This window comes from Limanda limanda, chromosome 3 (assembly GCF_963576545.1).
Source record: "Limanda limanda chromosome 3, fLimLim1.1, whole genome shotgun sequence".
NCBI classification, from domain to species: domain Eukaryota; kingdom Metazoa; phylum Chordata; class Actinopteri; order Pleuronectiformes; family Pleuronectidae; genus Limanda; species Limanda limanda.
The window spans coordinates 26,518,706-26,545,426 of record NC_083638.1 but is presented as its reverse complement, the minus strand read 5'-3'; the positions used below and the strand labels follow the sequence as shown (position 1 = coordinate 26,545,426).

Below are 26,721 nucleotides of genomic sequence, written 5' to 3'. Positions count from 1 at the left end.
AATGTTAAGGAAAGTGAAGCTCAAGGTGCAATTTTGTCACAATATTGCAAGAATAAATCATTACAATTTTCAATCATTGTCTTCAGTGATAATGTCCTGGTTTCATACACTGTTTCTTCTTTTGATGGTGAGTAAACTCGCTGCTCTTTCATCCTTCTCTCCAAATATGACATTTTGAGAATGATATGTTACTACTACGTGAATAAAGTAGTGGTTTGAATATCAAAAGTCACTTGAATGTTCATTCTGTTCCTTCAGCGATGATCTGTGTGTGTGTTCCATATCCTTTGTTTCTTTGATGGCCAGTCTTTTATGGTCTTTCCTGCTCTTTCCAAGACGTTTCTCCTGTGAAGCAGCAGCAACAGCACCCTCTGCTGGTTGCAAAGAAAATTGGAAAAAGCTTACAGCACCTGGTATTCCCAGGCGGTCTCCCATCCAAGTACTAACCAGGCCCGACCCTGCTTAGCTTCCGAGATCGGACGAGATCGGGCGTGTTCAGGGTGGTATGGCCGTAAGCGAAAGACCCAAGTCACAATACCTTATTTAAACATGTGAACCACCACCATGGTGAATACTGTTGTCGCTTTGTGACCATTGAAACTGGGTTTTTATTGTTATTTAATGTTAAGGAAAGAGAAGCTCAAGGTGCAATTTTGTCACAATATTGCAAGAATAAATCATTACAATTTTCAATCATTGTCTTCAGTGATAATGTCCTGGTTTCATACACTGTTTCTTCTTTTGATGGTGAGTAAACTCGCTGCTCTTTCATCCTTCTCTCCAAATATGACATTTTGAGAATGATATGTTACTACTACGTGAATAAAGTAGTGGTTTGAATATCAAAAGTCACTTGAATGTTCATTCTGTTCCTTCAGCGATGATCTGTGTGTGTGTTCCATATCCTTTGTTTCTTTGATGGCCAGTCTTTTATGGTCTTTCCTGCTCTTTCCAAGACGTTTCTCCTGTGAAGCAGCAGCAACAGCACCCTCTGCTGGTTGCAAAGAAAATTGGAAAAAGCTTACAGCACCTGGTATTCCCAGGCGGTCTCCCATCCAAGTACTAACCAGGCCCGACCCTGCTTAGCTTCCGAGATCGGACGAGATCGGGCGTGTTCAGGGTGGTATGGCCGTAAGCGAAAGAGCCAAGTCACAATACCTTATTTAAACATGTGAACCACCACCATGGTGAATACTGTTGTCGCTTTGTGACCATTGAAACTGGGTTTTTATTGTTATTTAATGTTAAGGAAAGTGAAGCTCAAGGTGCAATTTTGTCACAATATTGCAAGAATAAATCATTACAATTTTCAATCATTGTCTTCAGTGATAATGTCCTGGTTTCATACACTGTTTCTTCTTTTGATGGTGAGTAAACTCGCTGCTCTTTCATCCTTCTCTCCAAATATGACATTTTGAGAATGATATGTTACTACTACGTGAATAAAGTAGTGGTTTGAATATCAAAAGTCACTTGAATGTTCATTCTGTTCCTTCAGCGATGATCTGTGTGTGTGTTCCATATCCTTTGTTTCTTTGATGGCCAGTCTTTTATGGTCTTTCCTGCTCTTTCCAAGACGTTTCTCCTGTGAAGCAGCAGCAACAGCACCCTCTGCTGGTTGCAAAGAAAATTGGAAAAAGCTTACAGCACCTGGTATTCCCAGGCGGTCTCCCATCCAAGTACTAACCAGGCCCGACCCTGCTTAGCTTCCGAGATCGGACGAGATCGGGCGTGTTTTTTTTTTTTTTTTTATTATCAAAAATACCAATTTATATATACAAAAGACATTCATCTGTAAATATTCACACAAAACAATGACATACACACAGGAATCACATTCATGTTAAGGGATAACAAAACTCAAAAAATGAAAAAAAAAGAAAGAAAAATAAATCACTTAATAATAACACGTGCGCCTGATAAACATAGAGGCACACTCAGAAATTAAATGCTAGTTTCCCTTCCGATGTTACAGATATAAAGCCACACCCGTCAATAAAACATTCAGCAAAGTCCTCAGCACCATATTTAAAGATCAAACCCACATTTCTCCTGACAACCGATTCAAACAAATCCCACACATGCACCTTTTTCCCCTCAAAATGAGCAAGATTCCTTCTTGACATAATAGCATACCTCACGTGGCTTAACACAAAATTAAACAAACGAACATTCACATCTTTCCTTTTCCCATTTACTCCAAACAGCAACATTTTATTCCATTCATATGCCTTTACAAAACCCTTTTCCCAGTTTTTAAACAGCATATCTTTTAACTTCAAAACAAAACTACGTAGACATTCACATCGGATATATATATGTAACAAGTCTTCTGGCTCAGTTTCACACACGTCACATTCTCTTTTGTTCTTTTTGTTAATCTGATGCAGCACCGTGTTTACATAGATCCTGTTGTGTCTCGTCATGAAGTCATTGTTTTCACATTCTATTGCATTATATTTGATTTGGAGGTTTTCCCATATCAACTGTACATTCATACCTGGCAGAACCCTCTCCCACATTTGTTCTGATGCCGGTCTTTTCAGCAGTTTCGCTATCAGTTCTAAATATATGTTTTTTACTTTTAATTCTTTAAACTCTTTATTTGCATAATTTTTAACAAACACTAGTTTAGGTAAGGGTCCATCCCCTGTCCTCACACACTCTCTCTCAATCAAATACCTCCAGTCTACAGGCATACTCCCCTTAATTATATCATACATTTTTACAATCATATCTCTCCTAGCATCCTCATCCCCTTCTCTTACGCAGTCTACCATTGCCTGCCCAGGCAGAAACCCAGGCACAAACTCATAGACCATGTCCTTTACTTGCCTAATTCCTGCATCCATGAAAACCTTATTGTATAGCATTTTGTTGTTATGCTGTATTATAGGATTGAGAAAAACGGGTTTATTCATTACTTCGGTTACATTACTACAGTTGTATGATATGTTGGGTAGGAATTCTCCCCACGCTTTGAACACCTCTTGGTAGAAAGAAGGCACTTTTTCATACATTGGTTCCTTCAAAACCATAAGCAGACTATTCTCTCCACATCTACCAGCCATCTGAACATACATTTTAAAGAATTGTTTCCACCCATAGTCATTCACATCATGGAGATACTTCTTCACTGTTTTAACCCTCAGTGCTTTACGTTTTGTGTCAATGTCCACCAGTTTTAACCCTCCCTCACTGTACCCTGCTATCAACGTTTTGTGGGATATCCTCACACCCTTCCCATCCCACAAGAAGTTTGAAGTCAGCTGATTTAATTCGGATAGAACCCATACCGGAAGATCTAGTGCGCCCAAAACATACACACATTTGGATAATAATAAGGAATTAACAACTATTACCTTACCTTTTAATTTCAATTTCCTCTGCTTCCATGCATTTAAAGTGTGTTTTATCTTATTTATCACTCCTGTCCAAGTGATATCTCTTGCTTCCTTTTCGTTTGGACCTATGTTTACTCCTAAAACTTTGATGCAGTCCACCACTCTAAATGCAATCATACTGTCAACCCTATCCCCCTCCTGACCTATACACATTAGTTCCGATTTTTCTATATTCACTTTAGCCCCTGCTGCCCTCCCATATGTTCCCATGTGTTTCATAATTATATTGATGCTGTCCATATTTTCTACTGTTATTGTCATGTCATCCGCATATTGTTGAATTATATTAATTTTCTCACCTGGTATTTGTATTCCTTTTATATTACTATCCTTTTTTATAAGGACAGCAAAGGGTTCAATAGACATGCTATACAACAGTGCTGATAAAGGACAGCCCTGTCTCACTGACCTCTCCAAAGCAAAGGTGTCTGTCATCAGACCATTACATTTGACCCTACTCTTAGCTTCCTTATACAGCAGCCTGATCCAACTCACTATTCTATCCCCAAACCCAAATTCTTTCATAGTCCGAAACAAGAACTCATGCTCCACTCTATCAAAAGCCTTATTCAAATCTACACTCAACACAATCCCAGACTGTTCTTTCATGTGCCTAACAACGTCCCTCACTGTCCCTATTATATCTGCTATGTCTCTCCCTTCGACACTATATGCCTGTGTCGGTGATATTATTCCTCCCATTACCTTCTTAATCCTATACGCTAAAACCCTTGTTAATATCTTATAGTCACTATTCAATAAACTAATTGGCCTATAATTCCCTAACTCCAACCTACTCCCCCTGTTTTTAAATAATATTGTGATTACCCCAGTAGCCATGGATTCTGGAACCAGTTGTCCCTCTTCCATGCTTTGATATACCATTAGCAGTATGGGTGCCAACACATCAGCAAACTCTTTGTAGAATTCACTGCTAAGGCCATCTGAACCAGGGCTTTTATTGTTTTTTGCATTTTTAATTGCTATTTGTATTTCTTCTACTGTAATCTCTCTGTCACACATGTCTTGCTCGTCTGCTGATATCCTTGCATCCACACCACTCAAGACCTCATCAATACATACTTTTTCTGCATTCCCTTTTTTATACAAGTTTTTATAGAAGCCTTCCACTGTATTCAAAATGCTAACCAAATCATTTACCTTCTCCCCATTTTCATTCTGTAGTTCGTTTATATAATTTTTTTCCTGCTTATTTTTTTCCAGGTTTAGAAAGTACGCTGTGCACCTTTCCCCCTCTACAGCATACTGTACTCTACTCCTTACTATCGCCCCATCACATTTATTTTTCTCACAATCTTTTAGTTGCCTTCTCAACTCCAGATAATTTTGTATATTATAATTTCCATCTTTGTCTGCTTTCCCTGCTTCTTCGTTTAATTTATTTTGTATCTCTTTCTCTACCTGATCCATTCTGAAGTTCTTTTGCTTGGAATAGTATATGCTTTTCTTTTTAACTTTTTCTTTCAAATTTTCCCACCAAATACAAATATTATCTTTGTTTAATCTGTTCTCTATTTCTTCTTTGATACATTTTGCTATCATCTCTTTATATGAATCCTCTCTTAATAAGCTGTTGTTTAGGCACCACATTCCTCCACCTACATTCCTTATACATACGTCCCTTAACCTCAGCGACAGGATTGCATGATCACTAAGAGTGGTAAAATTATATTTCACCTCTTTTATTTGGCTGACAATGTTTTCCTTAACTAGGACGAGGTCTATTCTACTCTGTCTAAGGGTCCCCATAACCACCTGCCTCCGCGAAAACACTTTTCGTTCTGCATTTTCCTCCCTCCATACGTCCACCATTTTGTGTTCTGCCATCATGCTTTTCAAAAAGTTCCTTGACCCATCATACCTGTATTTTACATTATTTGAATAATCTAGTCTTGATAATTTTACATTATAGTCACCAACCATCATACAATCTCCCGTGCACAGAACCTCCAAGTCCTCAAAAAAACCCTTTCTCAGTTCCTCCACGTTTGGTGCATAGATATTGATTAATTTGTATGTGTTTTTATTGTGGACAAATTCTATCGCTATCACACGTCCATTCCCTCCACAAAAGGTTTGCTTGACACCACTAACAGACCTCTCTTTGACAAGGATTGCCACTCCACATGCCCTCGCACTCCCATTGTCTATAAATATGGGCCCTTTCCAAATCTTTCCAAGGGTTTCCACAAGTTCATTATCCCAATGCGTTTCTTGAAGGCACAGTATGTCAGATTTACAGAGTTCAATCGTTCTTTCTATTTTGATCATGTTCCTCAGGCCGTTTGCATTTAAGGATGTTATTATGACCATAGTAATGGTGAAAAGAAAAACACAGCTTTCCAGAGATGCTCGATTGTTCATACCTTCCGCTCTTTTGGCACCCTTTTGTCCTTCTTTTTGCTCATTCTCTTCCTGCTGGCTTTCACCGCCTCGTAGTCCATCGACTCTCCTTCTCCCGATGTTCTTGCCTCCACCACCTCCATGCTCGAATCGTCTGGCTCCTTAGGTGAAGCAGTCGCAGCAGCAGCAGCAGCAGCAGCAGCAGCAGCAGCAGCAGCAGCAGCAGCAGCCCCGCCGCCCCTTGGAGCCTCACTGCAATCCGGGGCCTCCACCTCTCCTGGTCGGTCGCCTCTTCGTTCACTCGCCCGGGCTGAGGGAGTTTTGGGCGCTTTGCTAGCACCTTCCTCCATACTTTGCCCGGATGCTCCTCCCGTCACGCAACCCGTCTCACCGGACACTCCATCCGCACTGCTGCCGATGGTGGATGGGGTCATTTCACCCCCGCTGGCAGCTCCGGTGTCCTCGTCCTGCTGTCGTTGCTCCTCCTCGGACCAGGAAACGCTCTCGTCGCCGCCGGCTGGCTCCGCGTCCACCGTCCTCTCCTCTCCGCGCCTCCCCCCCTGCAAGTCACACTCCCTAGCATAGTGTCCCTGGCGCTTGCATTTATAACAGGTGAAGTCTGGGCATTCTCTCAAAATATGTCCTGGCTGGATGCACAGCCTGCAGACCTTCACCTGCCTGTCATGAATTACACGGAAGTACTCCCCTCCGTCTAGTGTCTCGAACTTTGCTGAGTAGGGCAGCGACTGTACAAGTTCAGTAAATTGTACTTTACAGAACCTTGTCCCGTCCACCACGTCTGTCCCAGGCCATTTCCTTCTTTTGATGGGCGAAATCGCCCTCACACCCCACGTTGAGAGTTTCTGCCTAATTTCAGCATCAGTGATATAAGATGGCAAGTTTAGAAATGAAACAACAATTTCATTGCTGCGAACTTCCTTGGCAGTCACCCGAGTGTTTTCGATTTTGAAGCCATCTAATAACCTTGTCTTGCCCTTTCCCTCCTGCATGGTGATCTCGTAAGTGTTGTTACTTTTGACCCTGCATGCCAGAACAATCCCACACTTTTCCTTGATTTCCCGCAACAGTTCCATCATGGTAATGTGATCTTCACCGACGGGCTCTACAATCAATGTCAGCTCCTTTTTATAGCCACAATCACCCTCACTTTCTCCCTGTCTCTCTTTATCTCTCCTACCATTCACCATGCTTGCTTTATCAATAGGCCTAATAACGGAATTGATCTCCTGGGTTATTCCTTTCTCGCTGGCTTCAATATTTCCAGAATCATTCTCCCGTTCTACATGTGCCAAACTGTTCTTAACTTCCATGTTTTCATTCACAAGTTCTTCCCTCCAATCACTAGAAGCATAATCAATCTCGGGTTCTGCATTAATCAAAGTGGCCTTACCTTCTATTTTGTCATTTATCAAATTATCCATCCAATCACAGAAAGTATGAAACAATCCCCCAAACAGCCAGGCTGCAGGGGAAATGAATCACACATAAAACTATCACAAATGCACCTTATGCCTCACAAGCACACGCGGTCCCAACAAACACTCGACTGCTCTCTGCTCTCTGCTCACTTCCTGCTTGCGCACCTGAACGGGATCAGACGAGATCGGGCGTGCTCAGGGTGGTATGGCCGTAAGCGAAAGACCCAAGTCACAATACCTTATTTAAACATGTGAACCACCACCATGGTGAATACTGTTGTCGCTTTGTGACCATTGAAACTGGGTTTTTATTGTTATTTAATGTTAAGGAAAGAGAAGCTCAAGGTGCAATTTTGTCACAATATTGCAAGAATAAATCATTACAATTTTCAATCATTGTCTTCAGTGATAATGTCCTGGTTTCATACACTGTTTCTTCTTTTGATGGTGAGTAAACTCGCTGCTCTTTCATCCTTCTCTCCAAATATGACATTTTGAGAATGATATGTTACTACTACGTGAATAAAGTAGTGGTTTGAATATCAAAAGTCACTTGAATGTTCATTCTGTTCCTTCAGCGATGATCTGTGTGTGTGTTCCATATCCTTTGTTTCTTTGATGGCCAGTCTTTTATGGTCTTTCCTGCTCTTTCCAAGACGTTTCTCCTGTGAAGCAGCAGCAACAGCACCCTCTGCTGGTTGCAAAGAAAATTGGAAAAAGCTTACAGCACCTGGTATTCCCAGGCGGTCTCCCATCCAAGTACTAACCAGGCCCGACCCTGCTTAGCTTCCGAGATCGGACGAGATCGGGCGTGTTCAGGGTGGTATGGCCGTAAGCGAAAGAGCCAAGTCACAATACCTTATTTAAACATGTGAACCACCACCATGGTGAATACTGTTGTCGCTTTGTGACCATTGAAACTGGGTTTTTATTGTTATTTAATGTTAAGGAAAGAGAAGCTCAAGGTGCAATTTTGTCACAATATTGCAAGAATAAATCATTACAATTTTCAATCATTGTCTTCAGTGATAATGTCCTGGTTTCATACACTGTTTCTTCTTTTGATGGTGAGTAAACTCGCTGCTCTTTCATCCTTCTCTCCAAATATGACATTTTGAGAATGATATGTTACTACTACGTGAATAAAGTAGTGGTTTGAATATCAAAAGTCACTTGAATGTTCATTCTGTTCCTTCAGCGATGATCTGTGTGTGTGTTCCATATCCTTTGTTTCTTTGATGGCCAGTCTTTTATGGTCTTTCCTGCTCTTTCCAAGACGTTTCTCCTGTGAAGCAGCAGCAACAGCACCCTCTGCTGGTTGCAAAGAAAATTGGAAAAAGCTTACAGCACCTGGTATTCCCAGGCGGTCTCCCATCCAAGTACTAACCAGGCCCGACCCTGCTTAGCTTCCGAGATCGGACGAGATCGGGCGTGTTCAGGGTGGTATGGCCGTAAGCGAAAGAGCCAAGTCACAATACCTTATTTAAACATGTGAACCACCACCATGGTGAATACTGTTGTCGCTTTGTGACCATTGAAACTGGGTTTTTATTGTTATTTAATGTTAAGGAAAGAGAAGCTCAAGGTGCAATTTTGTCACAATATTGCAAGAATAAATCATTACAATTTTCAATCATTGTCTTCAGTGATAATGTCCTGGTTTCATACACTGTTTCTTCTTTTGATGGTGAGTAAACTCGCTGCTCTTTCATCCTTCTCTCCAAATATGACATTTTGAGAATGATATGTTACTACTACGTGAATAAAGTAGTGGTTTGAATATCAAAAGTCACTTGAATGTTCATTCTGTTCCTTCAGCGATGATCTGTGTGTGTGTTCCATATCCTTTGTTTCTTTGATGGCCAGTCTTTTATGGTCTTTCCTGCTCTTTCCAAGACGTTTCTCCTGTGAAGCAGCAGCAACAGCACCCTCTGCTGGTTGCAAAGAAAATTGGAAAAAGCTTACAGCACCTGGTATTCCCAGGCGGTCTCCCATCCAAGTACTAACCAGGCCCGACCCTGCTTAGCTTCCGAGATCGGACGAGATCGGGCGTGTTCAGGGTGGTATGGCCGTAAGCGAAAGACCCAAGTCACAATACCTTATTTAAACATGTGAACCACCACCATGGTGAATACTGTTGTCGCTTTGTGACCATTGAAACTGGGTTTTTATTGTTATTTAATGTTAAGGAAAGTGAAGCTCAAGGTGCAATTTTGTCACAATATTGCAAGAATAAATCATTACAATTTTCAATCATTGTCTTCAGTGATAATGTCCTGGTTTCATACACTGTTTCTTCTTTTGATGGTGAGTAAACTCGCTGCTCTTTCATCCTTCTCTCCAAATATGACATTTTGAGAATGATATGTTACTACTACGTGAATAAAGTAGTGGTTTGAATATCAAAAGTCACTTGAATGTTCATTCTGTTCCTTCAGCGATGATCTGTGTGTGTGTTCCATATCCTTTGTTTCTTTGATGGCCAGTCTTTTATGGTCTTTACTATGGAGGACCATACATGACATAAGTATAAATAAATAAATAAATAAATGTAGAAATAAATACAGAAATAAATAAATAAATAAATAAAAAAGGAAATAAATTAATTAATACAGAAATAAATAAATAAATACGTTACTAACAACAGAAATAAATAAATAAATGTCTTAAATATATTTGCACATTTATTTATTCCCTGATTTATATTTTTCACGTTTTCAATCACCTTATGCTAATGAGAAAGGCGGGCCTAACTGCAGTCTCATGCAGGATTGGTCACAGGAGTATAATGATCCAGCCTTTCAATGCTGACTGGTGTCCAGTAGCTGTTCGCAGTGTTGAGCCGGTTCACACTTAAAATTAACTAGTTCAAGTTCAGAGGGTTAGTTCAAGTTATTTTTTATTGGAATGATTAAGGTGTCAGTAATCCTGACTGTGAGCGCCACGTCTCGTGTTCTCCTGAGCACAAGGAGAGCGCAGAGAGGAGGAGGAAGCAGAAACTCCAGCTCGGTACAAACCACCTGCAGCTTCTGCTCTGCGCATGAAGCAGCTGATCTCTGAGCAGATGTGACCAGAGAAACTCTGTGTTTTCACTGTTTTACAAAGTCACTGAGCGGCTGCATCGAGGTGACGAGCTCAAGTCTCAGTTTTTGTCTCTGTGCAAGTGTGTGGCACTGAGGGGTGCGGAGCCACGGGGCCTGTGTGTGCGTGTGTGTATAGCTCAGTTGACCAATCCTGCTCGAGACTGAGTTTGGGACCTCCTACCTCATTTACATATGAGACAATTAAATGTGGAATTAAATAAATGTTGAAATACATAAAAGTTGAAATAATTGTGGGAATAAGTTTAACACATTGATTAATTTACTTCTGTATTTATCTCCACATGTATTCATTTATTTCTTTATCTATTTCCACATTTTTTTTTGCAACATTTTTATTTTTCAACAATTAATTGTCCATATGTAAATGAGGTAGGCGGTCCCAAACTCAGTCTCGAGCAGGATTGGTCAACTGAGCTATACACACAGGCACCCGGGCTCCGCACCCCTCAGTGCCACACACTCGCACAGAGACAAAAACTGAGACTTGAGCTCGTCACCTCGATGCAGCCGCTCAGTGACTTTGTAAAACAGTCTCTGGTCACATCTGCTCAGAGATCAGCTGCTTCATGGGCAGAGCAGAAGCTGCAGGCTTGTTTCTTTCCGAGCAGGAGTTTCTGCTTCCTCCTCCTCTCTGCTCGCTCCCTGTGCTCAGGAGAACACGAGACGTGAACTGGCACAACATTGCAAACAGCTACTGGACACCAGTCAGCATTGAAAGGCTGGATAATTACACTCCTGTGACCAATCCTGCATGAGACTGCGGTTAGGCCCGCCTTTCTCATTAGCATAAGGTGATTGAAAACGTGAAAAATATAAATCAGGGAATAAATAAATGTGCAAATATATTTAAGACATTTATTTATTTATTTCTGTTGTTAGTAACGTATTTATTTATTTATTTCTGTATTAATTAATTAATTTCCTTTTTTATTTATTTATTTATTTCTGTATTTATATCTACATTTATTTATTTATTTATTTATACTTATGTCATGTATGGTCCTCCATACTTTCCTGCTCTTTCCAAGACGTTTCTCCTGTGAAGCAGCAGCAACAGCACCCTCTGCTGGTTGCAAAGAAAATTGGAAAAAGCTTACAGCACCTGGTATTCCCAGGCGGTCTCCCATCCAAGTACTAACCAGGCCCGACCCTGCTTAGCTTCCGAGATCGGACGAGATCGGGCGTGTTCAGGGTGGTATGGCCGTAAGCGAAAGAGCCAAGTCACAATACCTTATTTAAACATGTGAACCACCACCATGGTGAATACTGTTGTCGCTTTGTGACCATTGAAACTGGGTTTTTATTGTTATTTAATGTTAAGGAAAGAGAAGCTCAAGGTGCAATTTTGTCACAATATTGCAAGAATAAATCATTACAATTTTCAATCATTGTCTTCAGTGATAATGTCCTGGTTTCATACACTGTTTCTTCTTTTGATGGTGAGTAAACTCGCTGCTCTTTCATCCTTCTCTCCAAATATGACATTTTGAGAATGATATGTTACTACTACGTGAATAAAGTAGTGGTTTGAATATCAAAAGTCACTTGAATGTTCATTCTGTTCCTTCAGCGATGATCTGTGTGTGTGTTCCATATCCTTTGTTTCTTTGATGGCCAGTCTTTTATGGTCTTTCCTGCTCTTTCCAAGACGTTTCTCCTGTGAAGCAGCAGCAACAGCACCCTCTGCTGGTTGCAAAGAAAATTGGAAAAAGCTTACAGCACCTGGTATTCCCAGGCGGTCTCCCATCCAAGTACTAACCAGGCCCGACCCTGCTTAGCTTCCGAGATCGGACGAGATCGGGCGTGTTCAGGGTGGTATGGCCGTAAGCGAAAGAGCCAAGTCACAATACCTTATTTAAACATGTGAACCACCACCATGGTGAATACTGTTGTCGCTTTGTGACCATTGAAACTGGGTTTTTATTGTTATTTAATGTTAAGGAAAGAGAAGCTCAAGGTGCAATTTTGTCACAATATTGCAAGAATAAATCATTACAATTTTCAATCATTGTCTTCAGTGATAATGTCCTGGTTTCATACACTGTTTCTTCTTTTGATGGTGAGTAAACTCGCTGCTCTTTCATCCTTCTCTCCAAATATGACATTTTGAGAATGATATGTTACTACTACGTGAATAAAGTAGTGGTTTGAATATCAAAAGTCACTTGAATGTTCATTCTGTTCCTTCAGCGATGATCTGTGTGTGTGTTCCATATCCTTTGTTTCTTTGATGGCCAGTCTTTTATGGTCTTTCCTGCTCTTTCCAAGACGTTTCTCCTGTGAAGCAGCAGCAACAGCACCCTCTGCTGGTTGCAAAGAAAATTGGAAAAAGCTTACAGCACCTGGTATTCCCAGGCGGTCTCCCATCCAAGTACTAACCAGGCCCGACCCTGCTTAGCTTCCGAGATCGGACGAGATCGGGCGTGTTTTTTTTTTTTTTTTTTTTTTTTTTTATTATCAAAAATACCAATTTATATATACAAAAGACATTCATCTGTTAATATTCACACAAAACAATGACATACACACAGGAATCACATTCATGTTAAGGGATAACAAAACTCAAAAAATGAAAAAAAAGAAAGAAAAATAAATCACTTAATAATAACACGTGCGCCTGATAAACATAGAGGCACACTCAGAAATTAAATGCTAGTTTCCCTTCCGATGTTACAGATATAAAGCCACACCCGTCAATAAAACATTCAGCAAAGTCCTCAGCACCATATTTAAAGATCAAACCCACATTTCTCCTGACAACCGATTCAAACAAATCCCACACATGCACCTTTTTCCCCTCAAAATGAGCAAGATTCCTTCTTGACATAATAGCATACCTTACGTGGCTTAACACAAAATTAAACAAACGAACATTCACATCTTTCCTTTTCCCATTTACTCCAAACAGCAACATTTTGTTCCATTCATATGCCTTTACAAAACCCTTTTCCCAGTTTTTAAACAGCATATCTTTTAACTTCAAAACAAAACTACGTAGACATTCACATCGGATATATATCTGTAACAAGTCTTCTGGCTCAGTTTCACACACGTCACATTCTCTTTTGTTCTTTTTGTTAATCTGATGCAGCACCGTGTTTACATAGATCCTGTTGTGTCTCGTCATGAAGTCATTGTTTTCACATTCTATTGCATTATATTTGATTTGGAGGTTTTCCCATATCAACTGTACATTCATACCTGGCAGAACCCTCTCCCACATTTGTTCTGATGCCGGTCTTTTCAGCAGTTTCGCTATCAGTTCTAAATATATGTTTTTTACTTTTAATTCTTTAAACTCTTTATTTGCATAATTTTTAACAAACACTAGTTTAGGTAAGGGTCCATCCCCTGTCCTCACACACTCTCTCTCAATCAAATAACTCCAGTCTACAGGCATACTCCCCTTAATTATATCATACATTTTTACAATCATATCTCTCCTAGCATCCTCATCCCCTTCTCTTACGCAGTCTACCATTGCCTGCCCAGGCAGAAACCCAGGCACAAACTCATAGACCATGTCCTTTACTTGCCTAATTCCTGCATCCATGAAAACCTTATTGTATAGCATTTTGTTGTTATGCTGTATTATAGGATTGAGAAAAACGGGTTTATTCATTACTTCGGTTACATTACTACAGTTGTATGATATGTTGGGTAGGAATTCTCCCCATGCTTTGAACACCTCTTGGTAGAAAGAAGGCACTTTTTCATACATTGGTTCCTTCAAAACCATAAGCAGACTATTCTCTCCACATCTACCAGCCATCTGAACATACATTTTAAAGAATTGTTTCCACCCATAGTCATTCACATCATGGAGATACTTCTTCACTGTTTTAACCCTCAGTGCTTTACGTTTTGTGTCAATGTCCACCAGTTTTAACCCTCCCTCACTGTACCCTGCTATCAACGTTTTGTGGGATATCCTCACACCCTTCCCATCCCACAAGAAGTTTGAAGTCAGCTGATTTAATTCGGATAGAACCCATACCGGAAGATCTAGTGCGCCCAAAACATACACACATTTGGATAATAATAAGGAATTAACAACTATTACCTTACCTTTTAATTTCAATTTCCTCTGCTTCCATGCATTTAAAGTGTGTTTTATCTTATTTATCACTCCTGTCCAAGTGATATCTCTTGCTTCCTTTTCGTTTGGACCTATGTTTACTCCTAAAACTTTGATGCAGTCCACCACTCTAAATGCAATCATACTGTCAACCCTATCCCCCTCCTGACCTATACACATTAGTTCCGATTTTTCTATATTCACTTTAGCCCCTGCTGCCCTCCCATATGTTCCCATGTGTTTCATAATTATATTGATGCTGTCCATATTTTCTACTGTTATTGTCATGTCATCCGCATATTGTTGAATTATATTAATTTTCTCACCTGGTATTTGTATTCCTTTTATATTACTATCCTTTTTTATAAGGACAGCAAAGGGTTCAATAGACATGCTATACAACAGTGCTGATAAAGGACAGCCCTGTCTCACTGACCTCTCCAAAGCAAAGGTGTCTGTCATCAGACCATTACATTTGACCCTACTCTTAGCTTCCTTATACAGCAGCCTGATCCAACTCACTATTCTATCCCCAAACCCAAATTCTTTCATAGTCCGAAACAAGAACTCATGCTCCACTCTATCAAAAGCCTTATTCAAATCTACACTCAACACAATCCCAGACTGTTCTTTCATGTGCCTAACAACGTCCCTCACTGTCCCTATTATATCTGCTATGTCTCTCCCTTCGACACTATATGCCTGTGTCGGTGATATTATTCCTCCCATTACCTTCTTAATCCTATACGCTAAAACCCTTGTTAATATCTTATAGTCACCATTCAATAAACTAATTGGCCTATAATTCCCTAACTCCAACCTACTCCCCCTGTTTTTAAATAATATTGTGATTACCCCAGTAGCCATGGATTCTGGAACCAGTTGTCCCTCTTCCATGCTTTGATATACCATTAGCAGTATGGGTGCCAACACATCAGCAAACTCTTTGTAGAATTCACTGCTAAGGCCATCTGAACCAGGGCTTTTATTGTTTTTTGCATTTTTAATTGCTATTTGTATTTCTTCTACTGTAATCTCTCTGTCACACATGTCTTGCTCGTCTGCTGATATCCTTGCATCCACACCACTCAAGACCTCATCAATACATACTTTTTCTGCATTCCCTTTTTTATACAAGTTTTTATAGAAGCCTTCCACTGTATTCAAAATGCTAACCAAATCATTTACCTTCTCCCCATTTTCATTCTGTAGTTCGTTTATATAATTTTTTTCCTGCTTATTTTTTTCCAGGTTTAGAAAGTACGCTGTGCACCTTTCCCCCTCTACAGCATACTGTACTCTACTCCTTACTATCGCCCCATCACATTTATTTTTCTCACAATCTTTTAGTTGCCTTCTCAACTCCAGATAATTTTGTATATTATAATTTCCATCTTTGTCTGCTTTCCCTGCTTCTTCGTTTAATTTATTTTGTATCTCTTTCTCTACCTGATCCATTCTGAAGTTCTTTTGCTTGGAATAGTATATGCTTTTCTTTTTAACTTTTTCTTTCAAATTTTCCCACCACATACAAATATTATCTTTGCTTAATCTGTTCTCTATTTCTTCTTTGATACATTTTGCTATCATCTCTTTATATGAATCCTCTCTTAATAAGCTGTTGTTTAGGCACCACATTCCTCCACCTACATTCCTTATACATACGTCCCTTAACCTCAGCGACAGGATTGCATGATCACTAAGAGTGGTAAAATTATATTTCACCTCTTTTATTTGGCTGACAATGTTTTCCTTAACTAGGACGAGGTCTATTCTACTCTGTCTAAGGGTCCCCATAACCACCTGCCTCCGCGAAAACACTTTTCGTTCTGCATTTTCCTCCCTCCATACGTCCACCATTTTGTGTTCTGCCATCATGCTTTTCAAAAAGTTCCTTGACCCATCATACCTGTATTTTACATTATTTGAATAATCTAGTCTTGATAATTTTACATTATAGTCACCAACCATCATACAATCTCCCGTGCACAGAACCTCCAAGTCCTCAAAAAAACCCTTTCTCAGTTCCTCCACGTTTGGTGCATAGATATTGATTAATTTGTATGTGTTTTTATTGTGGACAAATTCTATCGCTATCACACGTCCATTCCCTCCACAAAAGGTTTGCTTGACACCACTAACAGACCTCTCTTTGACAAGGATTGCCACTCCACATGCCCTCGCACTCCCATTGTCTATAAATATTGGCCCTTTCCAAATCTTTCCAAGGGTTTCCACAAGTTCATTATCCCAATGCGTTTCTTGAAGGCACAGTATGTCAGATTTACAGAGTTCAATCGTTCTTTCTATTTTGATCATGTTCCTCAGGCCGTTTGCATTTAAGGATGTTATTATGACCATAGTAATGGTGAAAAGAAAAACACAGCTTTCCAGAGATGCTCGATTGTTCATACCTTCCGCTCTTTTGGCACCCTTTTGTCCTTCTTTTTGCTCATTCTCTTCCTGCTGGCTTTCACCGCCTCGTAGTCCATCGACTCTCCTTCTCCCGATGTTCTTGTCTCCACCACCTCCATGCTCGAATCGTCTGGCTCCTTAGGTGAAGCAGTCGCAGCAGCAGCAGCAGCAGCAGCAGCAGCAGCAGCAGCAGCAGCAGCAGCAGCAGCAGCAGCCCCGCCGCCCCTTGGAGCCTCACTGCAATCCGGGGCCTCCACCTCTCCTGGTCGGTCGCCTCTTCGTTCACTCGCCCGGGCTGAGGGAGTTTTGGGCGCTGTGCTAGCACCTTCCTCCATACTTTGCCCGGATGCTCCTCCCGTCATGCAACCCGTCTCACCGGACACTCCATCCGCACTGCTGCCGATGGTGGATGGGGTAATTTCACCCCCGCTGGCAGCTCCGGTGTCCTCGCCCTGCTGTCGTTGCTCCTCCTCGGACCAGGAAACGCTCTCGTCGCCGCCGGCTGGCTCCGCGTCCACCGTCCTCTCCTCTCCGCGCCTCCCCCCCTGCAAGTCACACTCCCTAGCATAGTGTCCCTGGCGCTTGCATTTATAACAGGTGAAGTCTGGGCATTCTCTCAAAATATGTCCTGGCTGGATGCACAGCCTGCAGACCTTCACCTGCCTGTCATGAATTACACGGAAGTACTCCCCTCCGTCTAGTGTCTCGAACTTTGCTGAGTAGGGCAGCGACTGTACAAGTTCAGTAAATTGTACTTTACAGAACCTTGTCCCGTCCACCACGTCTGTCCCAGGCCATTTCCTTCTTTTGATGGGCGAAATCGCCCTCACGCCCCACGTTGAGAGTTTCTGCCTAATTTCAGCATCAGTGATATAAGATGGCAAGTTTAGAAATGAAACAACAATTTCATTGCTGCGAACTTCCTTGGCAGTCACCCGAGTGTTTTCGATTTTGAAGCCATCTAATAACCTTGTCTTGCCCTTTCCCTCCTGCATGGTGATCTCGTAAGTGTTGTTACTTTTGACCCTGCATGCCAGAACAATCCCACACTTTTCCTTGATTTCCCGCAACAGTTCCATCATGGTAATGTAATCTTCACCGACGGGCTCTACAATCAATGTCAGCTCCTTTTTATAGCCACAATCACCCTCACTTTCTCCCTGTCTCTCTTTATCTCTCCTATCATTCACCATGCTTGCTTTATCAATAGGCCTAATAACGGAATTGATCTCCTGGGTTATTCCTTTCTCGCTGGCTTCAATATTTCCAGAATCATTCTCCCGTTCTACATGTGCCAAACTGTTCTTAACTTCCATGTTTTCATTCACAAGTTCTTCCCTCCAATCACTAGAAGCATAATCAATCTCGGGTTCTGCATTAATCAAAGTGGCCTTACCTTCTATTTTGTCATTTATCAAATTATCCATCCAATCACAGAAAGTATGAAACAATCCCCCAAACAGCCAGGCTGCAGGGGAAATGAATCACACATAAAACTATCACAAATGCACCTTATGCCTCACAAGCACACGCGGTCCCAACAAACACTCGACTGCTCTCTGCTCTCTGCTCACTTCCTGCTTGCGCACCTGAACGGGATCAGACGAGATCGGGCGTGCTCAGGGTGGTATGGCCGTAAGCGAAAGACCCAAGTCACAATACCTTATTTAAACATGTGAACCACCACCATGGTGAATACTGTTGTCGCTTTGTGACCATTGAAACTGGGTTTTTATTGTTATTTAATGTTAAGGAAAGAGAAGCTCAAGGTGCAATTTTGTCACAATATTGCAAGAATAAATCATTACAATTTTCAATCATTGTCTTCAGTGATAATGTCCTGGTTTCATACACTGTTTCTTCTTTTGATGGTGAGTAAACTCGCTGCTCTTTCATCCTTCTCTCCAAATATGACATTTTGAGAATGATATGTTACTACTACGTGAATAAAGTAGTGGTTTGAATATCAAAAGTCACTTGAATGTTCATTCTGTTCCTTCAGCGATGATCTGTGTGTGTGTTCCATATCCTTTGTTTCTTTGATGGCCAGTCTTTTATGGTCTTTCCTGCTCTTTCCAAGACGTTTCTCCTGTGAAGCAGCAGCAACAGCACCCTCTGCTGGTTGCAAAGAAAATTGGAAAAAGCTTACAGCACCTGGTATTCCCAGGCGGTCTCCCATCCAAGTACTAACCAGGCCCGACCCTGCTTAGCTTCCGAGATCGGACGAGATCGGGCGTGTTCAGGGTGGTATGGCCGTAAGCGAAAGACCCAAGTCACAATACCTTATTTAAACATGTGAACCACCACCATGGTGAATACTGTTGTCGCTTTGTGACCATTGAAACTGGGTTTTTATTGTTATTTAATGTTAAGGAAAGAGAAGCTCAAGGTGCAATTTTGTCACAATATTGCAAGAATAAATCATTACAATTTTCAATCATTGTCTTCAGTGATAATGTCCTGGTTTCATACACTGTTTCTTCTTTTGATGGTGAGTAAACTCGCTGCTCTTTCATCCTTCTCTCCAAATATGACATTTTGAGAATGATATGTTACTACTACGTGAATAAAGTAGTGGTTTGAATATCAAAAGTCACTTGAATGTTCATTCTGTTCCTTCAGCGATGATCTGTGTGTGTGTTCCATATCCTTTGTTTCTTTGATGGCCAGTCTTTTATGGTCTTTACTATGGAGGACCATACATGACATAAGTATAAATAAATAAATAAATAAATGTAGAAATAAATACAGAAATAAATAAATAAATAAATAAAAAAGGAAATAAATTAATTAATACAGAAATAAATAAATAAATACGTTACTAACAACAGAAATAAATAAATAAATGTCTTAAATATATTTGCACATTTATTTATTCCCTGATTTATATTTTTCACGTTTTCAATCACCTTATGCTAATGAGAAAGGCGGGCCTAACTGCAGTCTCATGCAGGATTGGTCACAGGAGTGTAATGATCCAGCCTTTCAATGCTGACTGGTGTCCAGTAGCTGTTCGCAGTGTTGAGCCGGTTCACACTTAAAATTAACTAGTTCAAGTTCAGAGGGTTAGTTCAAGTTATTTTTTATTGGAATGATTAAGGTGTCAGTAATCCTGACTGTGAGCGCCACGTCTCGTGTTCTCCTGAGCACAAGGAGAGCGCAGAGAGGAGGAGGAAGCAGAAACTCCAGCTCGGTACAAACCACCTGCAGCTTCTGCTCTGCGCATGAAGCAGCTGATCTCTGAGCAGATGTGACCAGAGAAACTCTGTGTTTTCACTGTTTTACAAAGTCACTGAGCGGCTGCATCGAGGTGACGAGCTCAAGTCTCAGTTTTTGTCTCTGTGCAAGTGTGTGGCACTGAGGGGTGCGGAGCCACGGGGCCTGTGTGTGCGTGTGTGTATAGCTCAGTTGACCAATCCTGCTCGAGACTGAGTTTGGGACCTCCTACCTCATTTACATATGAGACAATTAAATGTGGAATTAAATAAATGTTGAAATACATAAAAGTTGAAATAATTGTGGGAATAAGTTTAACACATTGATTAATTTACTTCTGTATTTATCTCCACATGTATTCATTTATTTCTTTATCTATTTCCACATTTTTTTTTGCAACATTTTTATTTTTCAACAATTAATTGTCCATATGTAAATGAGGTAGGCGGTCCCAAACTCAGTCTCGAGCAGGATTGGTCAACTGAGCTATACACACAGGCACCCGGGCTCCGCACCCCTCAGTGCCACACACTCGCACAGAGACAAAAACTGAGACTTGAGCTCGTCACCTCGATGCAGCCGCTCAGTGACTTTGTAAAACAGTCTCTGGTCACATCTGCTCAGAGATCAGCTGCTTCATGGGCAGAGCAGAAGCTGCAGGCTTGTTTCTTTCCGAGCAGGAGTTTCTGCTTCCTCCTCCTCTCTGCTCGCTCCCTGTGCTCAGGAGAACACGAGACGTGAACTGGCACAACACTGCAAACAGCTACTGGACACCAGTCAGCATTGAAAGGCTGGATAATTACACTCCTGTGACCAATCCTGCATGAGACTGCGGTTAGGCCCGCCTTTCTCATTAGCATAAGGTGATTGAAAACGTGAAAAATATAAATCAGGGAATAAATAAATGTGCAAATATATTTAAGACATTTATTTATTTATTTCTGTTGTTAGTAACGTATTTATTTATTTATTTCTGTATTAATTAATTAATTTCCTTTTTTATTTATTTATTTATTTATTTATTTCTGTATTTATATCTACATTTATTTATTTATTTATTTATACTTATGTCATGTATGGTCCTCCATACTTTCCTGCTCTTTCCAAGACGTTTCTCCTGTGAAGCAGCAGCAACAGCACCCTCTGCTGGTTGCAAAGAAAATTGGAAAAAGCTTACAGCACCTGGTATTCCCAGGCGGTCTCCCATCCAAGTACTAACCAGGCCCGACCCTGCTTAGCTTCCGAGATCGGACGAGATCGGGCGTGTTCAGGGTGGTATGGCCGTAAGCGAAAGAGCCAAGTCACAATACCTTATTTAAACATGTGAACCACCACCATGGTGAATACTGTTGTCGCTTTGTGACCATTGAAACTGGGTTTTTATTGTTATTTAATGTTAAGGAAAGAGAAGCTCAAGGTGCAATTTTGTCACAATATTGCAAGAATAAATCATTACAATTTTCAATCATTGTCTTCAGTGATAATGTCCTGGTTTCATACACTGTTTCTTCTTTTGATGGTGAGTAAACTCGCTGCTCTTTCATCCTTCTCTCCAAATATGACATTTTGAGAATGATATGTTACTACTACGTGAATAAAGTAGTGGTTTGAATATCAAAAGTCACTTGAATGTTCATTCTGTTCCTTCAGCGATGATCTGTGTGTGTGTTCCATATCCTTTGTTTCTTTGATGGCCAGTCTTTTATGGTCTTTCCTGCTCTTTCCAAGACGTTTCTCCTGTGAAGCAGCAGCAACAGCACCCTCTGCTGGTTGCAAAGAAAATTGGAAAAAGCTTACAGCACCTGGTATTCCCAGGCGGTCTCCCATCCAAGTACTAACCAGGCCCGACCCTGCTTAGCTTCCGAGATCGGACGAGATCGGGCGTGTTCAGGGTGGTATGGCCGTAAGCGAAAGACCCAAGTCACAATACCTTATTTAAACATGTGAACCACCACCATGGTGAATACTGTTGTCGCTTTGTGACCATTGAAACTGGGTTTTTATTGTTATTTAATGTTAAGGAAAGAGAAGCTCAAGGTGCAATTTTGTCACAATATTGCAAGAATAAATCATTACAATTTTCAATCATTGTCTTCAGTGATAATGTCCTGGTTTCATACACTGTTTCTTCTTTTGATGGTGAGTAAACTCGCTGCTCTTTCATCCTTCTCTCCAAATATGACATTTTGAGAATGATATGTTACTACTACGTGAATAAAGTAGTGGTTTGAATATCAAAAGTCACTTGAATGTTCATTCTGTTCCTTCAGCGATGATCTGTGTGTGTGTTCCATATCCTTTGTTTCTTTGATGGCCAGTCTTTTATGGTCTTTACTATGGAGGACCATACATGACATAAGTATAAATAAATAAATAAATAAATGTAGAAATAAATACAGAAATAAATAAATAAATAAATAAAAAAGGAAATAAATTAATTAATACAGAAATAAATAAATAAATACGTTACTAACAACAGAAATAAATAAATAAATGTCTTAAATATATTTGCACATTTATTTATTCCCTGATTTATATTTTTCACGTTTTCAATCACCTTATGCTAATGAGAAAGGCGGGCCTAACTGCAGTCTCATGCAGGATTGGTCACAGGAGTGTAATGATCCAGCCTTTCAATGCTGACTGGTGTCCAGTAGCTGTTCGCAGTGTTGAGCCGGTTCACACTTAAAATTAACTAGTTCAAGTTCAGAGGGTTAGTTCAAGTTATTTTTTATTGGAATGATTAAGGTGTCAGTAATCCTGACTGTGAGCGCCACGTCTCGTGTTCTCCTGAGCACAAGGAGAGCGCAGAGAGGAGGAGGAAGCAGAAACTCCAGCTCGGTACAAACCACCTGCAGCTTCTGCTCTGCGCATGAAGCAGCTGATCTCTGAGCAGATGTGACCAGAGAAACTCTGTGTTTTCACTGTTTTACAAAGTCACTGAGCGGCTGCATCGAGGTGACGAGCTCAAGTCTCAGTTTTTGTCTCTGTGCAAGTGTGTGGCACTGAGGGGTGCGGAGCCACGGGGCCTGTGTGTGCGTGTGTGTATAGCTCAGTTGACCAATCCTGCTCGAGACTGAGTTTGGGACCTCCTACCTCATTTACATATGAGACAATTAAATGTGGAATTAAATAAATGTTGAAATACATAAAAGTTGAAATAATTGTGGGAATAAGTTTAACACATTGATTAATTTACTTCTGTATTTATCTCCACATGTATTCATTTATTTCTTTATCTATTTCCACATTTTTTTTTGCAACATTTTTATTTTTCAACAATTAATTGTCCATATGTAAATGAGGTAGGCGGTCCCAAACTCAGTCTCGAGCAGGATTGGTCAACTGAGCTATACACACAGGCACCCGGGCTCCGCACCCCTCAGTGCCACACACTCGCACAGAGACAAAAACTGAGACTTGAGCTCGTCACCTCGATGCAGCCGCTCAGTGACTTTGTAAAACAGTCTCTGGTCACATCTGCTCAGAGATCAGCTGCTTCATGGGCAGAGCAGAAGCTGCAGGCTTGTTTCTTTCCGAGCAGGAGTTTCTGCTTCCTCCTCCTCTCTGCTCGCTCCCTGTGCTCAGGAGAACACGAGACGTGAACTGGCACAACACTGCAAACAGCTACTGGACACCAGTCAGCATTGAAAGGCTGGATCATTACACTCCTGTGACCAATCCTGCATGAGACTGCGGTTAGGCCCGCCTTTCTCATTAGCATAAGGTGATTGAAAACGTGAAAAATATAAATCAGGGAATAAATAAATGTGCAAATATATTTAAGACATTTATTTATTTATTTCTGTTGTTAGTAACGTATTTATTTATTTATTTATTTATGTATTAATTAATTTATTTCCTTTTTTATTTATTTATTTCTGTATTTATTTCTGTATTTATTTCTACATTTATTTATTTATTTATTTATTTATACTTATGTCATGTATGGTCCTCCATACTTTCCTGCTCTTTCCAAGACGTTTCTCCTGTGAAGCAGCAGCAACAGCACCCTCTGCTGGTTGCAAAGAAAATTGGAAAAAGCTTACAGCACCTGGTATTCCCAGGCGGTCTCCCATCCAAGTACTAACCAGGCCCGACCCTGCTTAGCTTCCGAGATCGGACGTATTCAGGGTGGTATGGCCGTAAGCGAAAGAGCCAAGTCACAATACCTTATTTAAACATGTGAACCACCACCATGGTGAATACTGTTGTCGCTTTGTGACCATTGAAACTGGGTTTTTATTGTTATTTAATGTTAAGGAAAGAGAAGCTCAAGGTGCAATTTTGTCACAATATTGCAAGAATAAATCATTACAATTTTCAATCATTGTCTTCAGTGATAATGTCCTGGTTTCATACACTGTTTCTTCTTTTGATGGTGAGTAAACTCGCTGCTCTTTCATCCTTCTCTCCAAATATGACATTTTGAGAATGATATGTTACTACTACGTGAATAAAGTAGTGGTTTGAATATCAAAAGTCACTTGAATGTTCATTCTGTTCCTTCAGCGATGATCTGTGTGTGTGTTCCATATCCTTTGTTTCTTTGATGGCCAGTCTTTTATGGTCTTTCCTGCTCTTTCCAAGACGTTTCTCCTGTGAAGCAGCAGCAACAGCACCCTCTGCTGGTTGCAAAGAAAATTGGAAAAAGCTTACAGCACCTGGTATTCCCAGGCGGTCTCCCATCCAAGTACTAACCAGGCCCGACCCTGCTTAGCTTCCGAGATCGGACGAGATCGGGCGTGTTCAGGGTGGTATGGCCGTAAGCGAAAGAGCCAAGTCACAATACCTTATTTAAACATGTGAACCACCACCATGGTGAATACTGTTGTCGCTTTGTGACCATTGAAACTGGGTTTTTATTGTTATTTAATGTTAAGGAAAGAGAAGCTCAAGGTGCAATTTTGTCACAATATTGCAAGAATAAATCATTACAATTTTCAATCATTGTCTTCAGTGATAATGTCCTGGTTTCATACACTGTTTCTTCTTTTGATGGTGAGTAAACTCGCTGCTCTTTCATCCTTCTCTCCAAATATGACATTTTGAGAATGATATGTTACTACTACGTGAATAAAGTAGTGGTTTGAATATCAAAAGTCACTTGAATGTTCATTCTGTTCCTTCAGCGATGATCTGTGTGTGTGTTCCATATCCTTTGTTTCTTTGATGGCCAGTCTTTTATGGTCTTTCCTGCTCTTTCCAAGACGTTTCTCCTGTGAAGCAGCAGCAACAGCACCCTCTGCTGGTTGCAAAGAAAATTGGAAAAAGCTTACAGCACCTGGTATTCCCAGGCGGTCTCCCATCCAAGTACTAACCAGGCCCGACCCTGCTTAGCTTCCGAGATCGGACGAGATCGGGCGTGTTCAGGGTGGTATGGCCGTAAGCGAAAGAGCCAAGTCACAATACCTTATTTAAACATGTGAACCACCACCATGGTGAATACTGTTGTCGCTTTGTGACCATTGAAACTGGGTTTTTATTGTTATTTAATGTTAAGGAAAGAGAAGCTCAAGGTGCAATTTTGTCACAATATTGCAAGAATAAATCATTACAATTTTCAATCATTGTCTTCAGTGATAATGTCCTGGTTTCATACACTGTTTCTTCTTTTGATGGTGAGTAAACTCGCTGCTCTTTCATCCTTCTCTCCAAATATGACATTTTGAGAATGATATGTTACTACTACGTGAATAAAGTAGTGGTTTGAATATCAAAAGTCACTTGAATGTTCATTCTGTTCCTTCAGCGATGATCTGTGTGTGTGTTCCATATCCTTTGTTTCTTTGATGGCCAGTCTTTTATGGTCTTTCCTGCTCTTTCCAAGACGTTTCTCCTGTGAAGCAGCAGCAACAGCACCCTCTGCTGGTTGCAAAGAAAATTGGAAAAAGCTTACAGCACCTGGTATTCCCAGGCGGTCTCCCATCCAAGTACTAACCAGGCCCGACCCTGCTTAGCTTCCGAGATCGGACGAGATCGGGCGTGTTCAGGGTGGTATGGCCGTAAGCGAAAGAGCCAAGTCACAATACCTTATTTAAACATGTGAACCACCACCATGGTGAATACTGTTGTCGCTTTGTGACCATTGAAACTGGGTTTTTATTGTTATTTAATGTTAAGGAAAGTGAAGCTCAAGGTGCAATTTTGTCACAATATTGCAAGAATAAATCATTACAATTTTCAATCATTGTCTTCAGTGATAATGTCCTGGTTTCATACACTGTTTCTTCTTTTGATGGTGAGTAAACTCGCTGCTCTTTCATCCTTCTCTCCAAATATGACATTTTGAGAATGATATGTTACTACTACGTGAATAAAGTAGTGGTTTGAATATCAAAAGTCACTTGAATGTTCATTCTGTTCCTTCAGCGATGATCTGTGTGTGTGTTCCATATCCTTTGTTTCTTTGATGGCCAGTCTTTTATGGTCTTTCCTGCTCTTTCCAAGACGTTTCTCCTGTGAAGCAGCAGCAACAGCACCCTCTGCTGGTTGCAAAGAAAATTGGAAAAAGCTTACAGCACCTGGTATTCCCAGGCGGTCTCCCATCCAAGTACTAACCAGGCCCGACCCTGCTTAGCTTCCGAGATCGGACGAGATCGGGCGTGTTCAGGGTGGTATGGCCGTAAGCGAAAGACCCAAGTCACAATACCTTATTTAAACATGTGAACCACCACCATGGTGAATACTGTTGTCGCTTT

The 26,721-nt window shown here is 40.7% G+C and overlaps 14 non-coding genes and 1 pseudogene across 14 annotated transcripts; all 15 read right to left on the bottom strand.

Annotated features, from left to right (window-relative positions):
- Window positions 1-398: 398 nt before the first annotated feature.
- Window positions 399-517, bottom strand: LOC132999187 (5S ribosomal RNA). The gene has a single exon (XR_009678060.1). It is a non-coding gene; the product is annotated as a 5S ribosomal RNA (ribosomal RNA).
- Window positions 518-1,018: 501 nt separating this feature from the next.
- Window positions 1,019-1,137, bottom strand: LOC132999186 (5S ribosomal RNA). Its single transcript, XR_009678059.1, has one exon. It is a non-coding gene; the product is annotated as a 5S ribosomal RNA (ribosomal RNA).
- A 6,788-nt stretch (window positions 1,138-7,925) lies between these two features.
- LOC132999185 (5S ribosomal RNA) lies at window positions 7,926-8,044 on the bottom strand. Its single transcript, XR_009678058.1, has one exon. It is a non-coding gene; the product is annotated as a 5S ribosomal RNA (ribosomal RNA).
- Window positions 8,045-8,545: 501 nt separating this feature from the next.
- Window positions 8,546-8,664, bottom strand: LOC132999184 (5S ribosomal RNA). Its single transcript, XR_009678057.1, has one exon. It is a non-coding gene; the product is annotated as a 5S ribosomal RNA (ribosomal RNA).
- A 501-nt stretch (window positions 8,665-9,165) lies between these two features.
- LOC132999183 (5S ribosomal RNA) lies at window positions 9,166-9,284 on the bottom strand. Its single transcript, XR_009678056.1, has one exon. It is a non-coding gene; the product is annotated as a 5S ribosomal RNA (ribosomal RNA).
- Window positions 9,285-11,401: 2,117 nt separating this feature from the next.
- On the bottom strand, window positions 11,402-11,520 carry LOC132999182 (5S ribosomal RNA). Its single transcript, XR_009678055.1, has one exon. It is a non-coding gene; the product is annotated as a 5S ribosomal RNA (ribosomal RNA).
- Window positions 11,521-12,021: 501 nt separating this feature from the next.
- LOC132999180 (5S ribosomal RNA) lies at window positions 12,022-12,140 on the bottom strand. The gene has a single exon (XR_009678053.1). It is a non-coding gene; the product is annotated as a 5S ribosomal RNA (ribosomal RNA).
- A 6,806-nt stretch (window positions 12,141-18,946) lies between these two features.
- LOC132999179 (5S ribosomal RNA) lies at window positions 18,947-19,065 on the bottom strand. The gene has a single exon (XR_009678052.1). It is a non-coding gene; the product is annotated as a 5S ribosomal RNA (ribosomal RNA).
- A 2,125-nt stretch (window positions 19,066-21,190) lies between these two features.
- On the bottom strand, window positions 21,191-21,309 carry LOC132999178 (5S ribosomal RNA). The gene has a single exon (XR_009678051.1). It is a non-coding gene; the product is annotated as a 5S ribosomal RNA (ribosomal RNA).
- Window positions 21,310-21,810: 501 nt separating this feature from the next.
- LOC132999177 (5S ribosomal RNA) lies at window positions 21,811-21,929 on the bottom strand. The gene has a single exon (XR_009678050.1). It is a non-coding gene; the product is annotated as a 5S ribosomal RNA (ribosomal RNA).
- A 2,133-nt stretch (window positions 21,930-24,062) lies between these two features.
- Window positions 24,063-24,171, bottom strand: LOC132999222 (5S ribosomal RNA; annotated as a pseudogene).
- Window positions 24,172-24,672: 501 nt separating this feature from the next.
- LOC132999176 (5S ribosomal RNA) lies at window positions 24,673-24,791 on the bottom strand. Its single transcript, XR_009678049.1, has one exon. It is a non-coding gene; the product is annotated as a 5S ribosomal RNA (ribosomal RNA).
- A 501-nt stretch (window positions 24,792-25,292) lies between these two features.
- LOC132999175 (5S ribosomal RNA) lies at window positions 25,293-25,411 on the bottom strand. The gene has a single exon (XR_009678048.1). It is a non-coding gene; the product is annotated as a 5S ribosomal RNA (ribosomal RNA).
- Window positions 25,412-25,912: 501 nt separating this feature from the next.
- LOC132999174 (5S ribosomal RNA) lies at window positions 25,913-26,031 on the bottom strand. The gene has a single exon (XR_009678047.1). It is a non-coding gene; the product is annotated as a 5S ribosomal RNA (ribosomal RNA).
- Window positions 26,032-26,532: 501 nt separating this feature from the next.
- On the bottom strand, window positions 26,533-26,651 carry LOC132999173 (5S ribosomal RNA). Its single transcript, XR_009678046.1, has one exon. It is a non-coding gene; the product is annotated as a 5S ribosomal RNA (ribosomal RNA).
- Between the last annotated feature and the right edge of the window lie 70 nt (window positions 26,652-26,721).